Source organism: Elephantulus edwardii, unplaced genomic scaffold (assembly GCF_000299155.1).
Source record: "Elephantulus edwardii isolate Elephantulus edwardi_28Jun2011 unplaced genomic scaffold, EleEdw1.0 scaffold00057, whole genome shotgun sequence".
In the NCBI taxonomy this organism is placed as follows: domain Eukaryota; kingdom Metazoa; phylum Chordata; class Mammalia; order Macroscelidea; family Macroscelididae; genus Elephantulus; species Elephantulus edwardii.
In genome coordinates this window covers 12,530,372-12,537,909 of record NW_006399807.1, presented here as the reverse complement: position 1 = coordinate 12,537,909, position 7,538 = coordinate 12,530,372, and the positions used below count along the sequence as shown (strand labels likewise).

The window sequence follows — 7,538 nt, the reverse complement described above, 5'->3', positions numbered from 1 at the left end:
AAGTTCTCCTCAGTTTCAGCAAGCAAGGTTGTGAAACCTGCATAATGTAGGTTGTTGATGAGTCCTCCTCCAATGCGGATGACCCCATTCCTCCTAATAAAGCCCAGCCCCCTGAATGATCTGTTCTGCAAAGGTATGGAGACAGGATGTATCCCTGATGCATTCCTTTCCTGATTTTGATCTATGCAATGTTTTCTTGCTCTGTTCTGAGGACTGCTTCCTGGTCCAAGTATAACTTTTGCATGAGCACAATCAAGTGTTCTAGGATTCCCATTCTCTTCAGGTATAGCCACAATTTGTTGTGATCCACAATAAAATGCCTTTGCATAGTCAATGAAACACAGATAGATAATCTTCTGGTACTCTTTGCTTTCTGCCAAGATCCATCTGACATTGACGATAATGTCTCTAGTGACATGACCTCTTCTAAACTCAGCCTGTTTCTCTGGTAGTTCACAGTCTATGTACTGTTCCAGTAATTTTTGGATACTCTTCAGCAAGATTTTGCTAGTGTTTGATATTAGTGATATTGTTTGACAATTTCCACAATCTGTTGGGTTACCTTTTTTTTGAAATGGGAATAAATATGGATCTCTTCCAGTCAGTTGGCTAGGTAGTTGTCCTCCATATTTCTTGCCAAAACCTGGTGAACATGTCCAGGGCAGTGTCTGTTTGTTGAACTATGTCAATTGGCATTCCATCAATTGCTGGGGACTATTTTCTACCAAGTACTTCAGAGAAGCCAGACCTTTCTCCTTCATCACCATTGCTTCTTGAACATATGTTGTTTGATGGAATTCTTCTGTGTCAACCAATATTTTTGTTACAGTGACTCTTTATAGTCCTTCCATCTTCTTTTAATTTTTCCTGATCATTTAATATTCTGACCATAGCATCCTTAAGCATTGCAACTCGAGGCCTGAATTTATTCTTTAGTTTCTTTAGCTTAAGAAATGCTGGTGGAGGTTGGCCTTTTTGATTTTCCGACTCCAGCTCCTTGAACATTCCTTATAATACTTGGCATTGTCTTCCTGAGCTTCCCTTTGAAATCTTCTATTCAGCTAATTTCTTGATTTCTTCCCTTTGCTTTGGCTTCTGAGCATTCTAGTGCAATATTCTGAGTCTCTTCTGACATCCATTTTGATCTTGTCTTCTTCCTCTGTCTTTGTAATGATCTTTTGCATTCTTTGTTCATTAGTGTTCAAGGCCTCAAATCTGTTCCTGAGTTGGTTTTTAAACTAAGATGAGATAGACTCAAGATGAAATATTGGTTCCTGTAGATTTGATTTGACCTTTCTTTAGCTTTAATTTGGACTTGCTATGAGTAGTTGGTGGTTTGTTTTGCAGTCAGCACCTGGCCTAGTTTTTTATATTGAACTTCTCCAATGATTCCTGATTTCTGTACATACCATCAAGTGAAATCCATGTGTATAGCCTGCATTTTTGTTTCTTGGAATAGATATTTGTAATGAATAAATCATTGATTGTACAGAATTCAGTCATTCTATCCCCAGCCTCATTTCTGTCACCACATTGATGTTTTCTGACTACTGGTCCTTTTTTCTGGTTCCAAAATTTTGCATTCCAGTCACCAATTATTATTAATGCATCTTAGTTGAATTTTTGATCAATTTCTGACTACAGAAGTTGCTAGAAAGAATCAATTTCCTCTTCTTTGCCTCTGGTTCTTGGTATATAAATTTGAATGATAGTGGTATTAACAGGTGTTCCTTGTATGATAATATGGATATTATCCTGCCACTCACCACTTTGTATTTCAAGATGGATCTAGAAACAGTCTTTTTTAAAAAAAATAATAAAATTTTTATATTGGTTTATTTACAAAGTTCATATACTTTGATTTTAACAATAGCTCTTTCCATTTCCTTTACCCACTTTTCCCTCTGCCCATCAAATTGTGCAACCCTATGACTACCCCCTACCCATCCTTAACACTCTGTTCCTATTCTTCCCATTGGATCCTCATACATATTTTATTATCTATTTCTACAATAGTAGTCTTAAATATTATTCATCCTTATCAGACTGAGTGAGTTCACTTAGCATAATGCTTTCCAGTTCCTCCCAAGTTAGTGAATTTCAAAAGCATTGCTCCTGCATGCTGCATAGTAGTCCATTGGGTGAATGTACCATATTTTCTCAATCCATTCAATTGTGGTTGGACATTTGACTTTTTCCATGTTCTTGCAGTGGTGAATAATGCTGCTATGAACATTGGTGTACAAATCTCCATTTGTGCCTCACTTCTGACTTTCCTGGGGTATATTTCAAGCAGTTTAATAGATGGATCATATGGACTGTCTATGTTCAGCTTTTTGAGAAAACTCCAAACTGCCTTCCGGAGTGGTTGGACCATTTTACAATCCCACCAGCAGTGTATAAGAGTTCCTATCTCACCACATGCTCTCCAACATTTATTACTTTCTGTCCTATTAAACTTTGTCACTGCTACTGGGGTAAGATGGTATCTCATTGTGGTTTTGATTTGCATCTCCCTTACTGCCAGTGATTTTGAGCATTTCTTCATGTGTATGTTGGCCCTTCTAATCTTCTGTGAAAATTCTTTCCATGTCTTTTGCACATTTTGTAATTGTGTTATCAGTCTTTTTCTTGTAGAGGCTCTGTAGGGTTCTGTAAACTTTTGATGTGAGGCCCTTGTCTAAAATTGTATTACCAGAATTTTTTCCCCTCAGTTAGTAGGTTTTCTTTTCACTCTTTGGAAAATGTTTTTTGATGCGCATAAGGATTTAATCTTTAGAAAGTTCCAGTCATCAATTTTATCCTCTCCAGACTGTGCATTTCTGACTGTATTTGGGAGTCTCTTTATGCTATAGACTAGGCTGTCTAAGCTTGATCCCAGTTTGGTGTCTCTTATGAACTTTATGGTTTGGGACTTTACTCAAGTCTGTGATCCACCTTGAGTTGATTTTTGTGTATGGTGTGAAGTGTGGATCCTTAGAAATGGCCTTTTAAACTATGATAGCAACCTCATTTCCCCCTCACCTTTTCATTTCCTCTACAGTACAGATCATATGATCATCTGAATCAAAATGTTTGATGCCAATCTATTTCATTTCGCTAATACCTAATATGTCAATATTTATAAATTCCATTTCTTGCTAAATGATGTCCAGGTTTCCTACATTCATGCTTCTCACATTCCACATTCTAATCATCAGTTTCTACTTACAACTGTTCCTCCTCTTTTGTGTTTCCAAATTTGAGGGCTCAGCCTCAGTTTCCCTATCTGTTATTCTACTCTATTGCACATAGGGTTTTTGAAGGCCTGTTATATTTTGGAAGTGGATGGCCAATCCTTCCTTATCCGAGTCTGTCTTAATTTGGATGCTTAGCTTTCAAATGATATCTGACAGACAAGCATTTTTAATTTTAGCTATTCTTAGAGTCCTGGTGATGTTATGAAGAATGCATTGCACTGTTAACAGAAAAAGCTCAGTGGTTTGAATCTGTCGGCCATGCTGAATGAGAAAGATGAGTAGTCTCTAACTCCTAGGAAATAGTATTTAAATGAGACTTTAATTTGCATTTTCTTGCTTACTGATGATATTGAGCTCATTTTTATGTATATGTTCACCTTTAAAATGTCTATCTAAGAACTTTGTCCATTTTAAATTGTTTCTTGTCTTTCTGGTATTGACTGTACTGTTGTTGTTAGGTGTCATTGAGTTGAGTACAACTTACAGAGACCCTATGAACAACAGATTTAAATATTGTTGTATTTTGTACCATCCTCATCATCGGTGACACAATTTTGCCCATGAGTTGTAGGAATTCTGTATATATCTAGATATAAATGAATAGTCACATATATGTATTGTGTATATATGACCTCTCAGTTTTCATTTTCTTGACATTATCTCTTGTTGAGCAGAAGTTTTAAGTTTTATTGCAATTCCATTTATAATTTATTCCTTTTATTAATTTATAACACTGTTTGCTGGTTTTCTAAGAAAATATTTCCCTACTCCAAGATTTTAGGATATCTTTGTTTTTCCTATGAGATTTATTTTTTTTTAATTGGTGTTCATACAATCAGTCTTATACATTTTGTTTCATTCTTGTAAATTGCGTTTTATAGATTCATTCATGTACATTGTGTTTTACACACTCCTTCATCTGTGTTTTATGTAATTAATTACTATGGATCGCTGTGTTTCTCATCAAATCTCCATTCCCCCTTACATATTCCTATACCCCCTGCCTCCTGCCACCCACTAATCTCTGCTGCCCTAGTAGTTCTTCTCTCACCCCCACTTCTACCAAACCCTTCCTCCCCTTCACTGTTCATATTTCCTAATAGAAATGGCCATATTGTTCTCTAGTCAGTTTTCTCCAGGTTGGTCCTCCCTTGTCCTGATCCCTTACAGTGTTAACTGACTGTAAATTATATTTCTGTCCTCCTGATCCCCTTCACCTCCCTAATTATCTTCCTATTTTTGTAGTGATGGTCTTATGCAGTATTTGTCTCTTTAATGCTGAATTTTTTTTTCATTCAGCATAATGTTCTCTAGACTTGTCCATGTTGTATAGTATTTTACAAATCTGTTGCAGCTCAGTGCAGTGTAGTATTCCTCTGTGTGAATGTACCATAGTTTCTCTATCCATTTGTTTGTTGATATGTTTTTTTTTTCTTTTTAAGTTTTATGACAGTTAGAAAGTAAGAACGGCAGACAAGAATTTTCTATCTACGTACATCAGCAAGAAGCTGGAAAAAACTTATCAGATGTTCATCCTGGATGCCTTCCAATGATCAGTTACTACTGGCCAAGGAAAGAGGCAGAAGGTCATCATGCCTCTGACGCTTCATTCTATAGGCCTCCATTTCTTCTTCCACTGGTTCCTGGGTTTCATAAATGCTATTGTAAGGCCACTTCCTTTCATCGATTCGCATGATCTCCTTGACATGAAGAAGTTGGGCCTCTTCTACATTCAGTGCCTTTTTCAATTTTCCATGTTTTTCTTTACCACCACTATCTGAATTGCTCTTTCGATGCTTCTTCTTCTTCTTCATCTTTCCATTTTTCCTGATGCATCTCCATAAGCATTTGAGGTTTCTTCATGGACTCATCTATAGTTGCATCACTTGCATCGCATTGCTCTGAATTAGCAATCTCCATCCCAGCTTCTCCAGTACAATAAGAATACATCACAAAAGAATGACAACATTTGTGTTCCCATTGGCCTTCTTTCCAGTAAGAACCCCATTTATGCGTGTGATTGTTGATCTTCACATCCTCCTCATACTTGGATGCTCCTGTCATTTTATAACTGTCCCATGTCTTGAGTACTCCTCGTTGTCCTTAGTCTGAGCTAAAAGCATTTCAACTGGCAAAGCATCCAGATGTTCTTGACCACCAAACTTTTCCAGCATGCTTTCTTTCTGCTGTTCTTTGAAATCTTTTTTTAACTTTAAATGATTTATACAATAGCTTTTACTTTGTAGTATCTGCCTGAAGATGCACTTCAGACCTCTTATCATAGGCTTCCCAAGCAAATAGCTGTGTCTGAGCCATTCAGATGGTATCTCCTGTGTATCGAACGAAGTAATCTCCTGCATAACTACCTTCTTCTGGATTCTTTCCTGCATTCGCATAGGAATTCTCTCTCATTGCTCTAGTTTTGGGATCATAATAAGCAGAATTTGGATCTAAATTCAGCAAATATTTTGCAATATCTTCTTTGATCCTGAGATCTCACACAGTAATTCGGCTCTTAGAGTAAAAATTCTGTCCTGGCATGTCAATATCATCTGCATATTTATCTTCATCCTCATCTTCACTATTACGTTATTTTTCCATCTGAGAATTTGGTTCCTCCTCTCCCCACTGGTGTTTTGGGGAATTAGCCTGTTCGGCTAGTTTTCCTTAAGCTAATTTTTCTTCTAGTTTCTGGCATTCAGAGTTCATTTTGCCAGATCAACGTTGGCATGTTCCTCTACAATTGTCATGTGTTCTTCTGGACTGTAGCCATTCCACTGATCCCTTTTCCCATCAGAGTCAAAGGTCAGCTGAGAGTGGGTATGTTCGTCTGGAGCTATATTAGTACCTGTACATTTTGCTCCAACTTGCCTAGGTCTTTCAAATCAGTCTTTCTTTTTGTGTGTCATGGCCCCACAACTTTCACATGCACCTTTGCTATACTTAGTAGTTATGGAATTCTTTTTTACATTCTCCTTGTCATTCTCCAGATGAGCTATACTGCTTCTGTTTCTCTGGCTGGGGTCTTTTGTACTTTAATGTAGGTCTTTTTGATGGGTCAGTATACCACGGTACTGAGGAAATATACTGAGGAATGTGAAGATTGATATCTTTTCCTTCTGCATCTACTTCAGCAGGAGCATTACTTAGTTTCTGCTGTTCTTCTAGCTCTTTCTTCATTTTCCAGTCCTCTCTGGTCATCTTCTTTTGTTCCTCCAAACCCATTTCTTTGGATCCTGACAAAGAGGCCTTCACAGCTGAAGCTGGCATGGTTATTTGGTTTCCCCCAACAGAACTACAGGGAACCCCAAATCCAGGCCACAGGGAATACAAGACAATGTTTACTTCTGGGCTTTCCAGGATCTCCTGAATGTGTTGTTCTTGTTGTTAGCTACTGTGGAGTCTAGTTTGACCAATATTGACACTATGAACAAAAGATCTTAACGTTGTCCTATCCTGTGCCATCCTCACACTTTCTGAGATTAAATACCTTCTGCCATCTTTAGCCAACTCCATCTTCCAGGTGTTCAGCATGATCTGAAGATCTCTAACTCCTTGCCCCAAATTTTGCATTATTCACCTAAGATTCTAAGTTAAATACATTTTATGTTAGACTGGCATACTTAGTACTATGGGTCATTATAAAAAAAATGTTGTTGTTGTTTTTGTTATGTGCCGTCGAGACACTTGCGACTCATAGTGACCCTATGTACAACAGCCCTAAACCCTGCTCTATCCTGTGCCAATCACTGCCTCTGACACACCAATCCCAATTAACCTAGTTACTGAATCAATCCACCTCATAGAGGGTCTTCCCCTCCTGTGCTGTTCCTCCACCCTCCCAAGCATGATGTCCCTCTCCAAGGACTGGTCTCTCCTTACAACATGTCCAAAGAATGTCAGACGAAGCCCTAGAATCCTTTACTCCATGGAGCAGCCCGGTTTAACCCTCTTCAGGATAGATCTGTTTGTTTTCCTAGCAGTCCATGGTACACTTAATACTCTTCTCCAGCATCATAGCTCAAAGGCATCAATTCTTCTGTCCTCCCTAGTCATTGTCCAACTCTCTGATGCATAACAAGTGACTGCAAAGACCATGCCTGTATCAGATGCACCTTAGTCTCCAGAGTGACATCTTTGCTCTTCAGTACTTTGGAGAGGTCCTTAACGCAGACTTTCCCATCGCAATACCTCTTTTAATTTCCTGGTTGCTGTTGCCATGAGTGTTGACTGTGGAGCCAAGCAAACTAAAGCTGTGAACAATCTCAATCTCTTCACCATCCATCCTGATGCTGCCAA

At 38.2% G+C, this 7,538-nt stretch overlaps 1 protein-coding gene and 1 pseudogene across 1 annotated transcript in view; one reads left to right on the top strand and one right to left on the bottom strand.

The window, feature by feature from the left end:
* Positions 1–7,538, top strand: part of CCDC181 (coiled-coil domain containing 181) — a 34,813-nt gene that overhangs the window by 22,468 nt on the left and 4,807 nt on the right. The gene's annotated exons all lie outside the window — the stretch shown is intronic.
* On the bottom strand, positions 4,800–6,509 carry LOC102862949 (annotated as a pseudogene).